Raw genomic sequence first — 250 nt, forward strand, 5'->3', positions numbered from 1 at the left:
ACTGGTTGGGGGGTTTCCCTCAGCCGGCCTGTACCCTCTCGCAATCTGGGAGCCCTCGGGAGATGTCTGACTGTCCAACTGCTGGTTTAGGCCCAATCCCACACCAGCATTCGGACATCCCTCTCGCAATCTGGGACCTAACTGCTGACTCCTAACTGCTCACCTGCCTGCCTGCCTGATTGCCCCTAACCACTCGCCTGCCTGCCTGCCTGATTGCCCCTAACTGCTTGCCTGCCTGCCTCATCGCCCT

This window comes from Myotis brandtii, unplaced genomic scaffold (genome assembly GCF_000412655.1).
Source record: "Myotis brandtii unplaced genomic scaffold, ASM41265v1 scaffold446, whole genome shotgun sequence".
In the NCBI taxonomy this organism is placed as follows: Eukaryota; Metazoa; Chordata; class Mammalia; order Chiroptera; family Vespertilionidae; genus Myotis; species Myotis brandtii.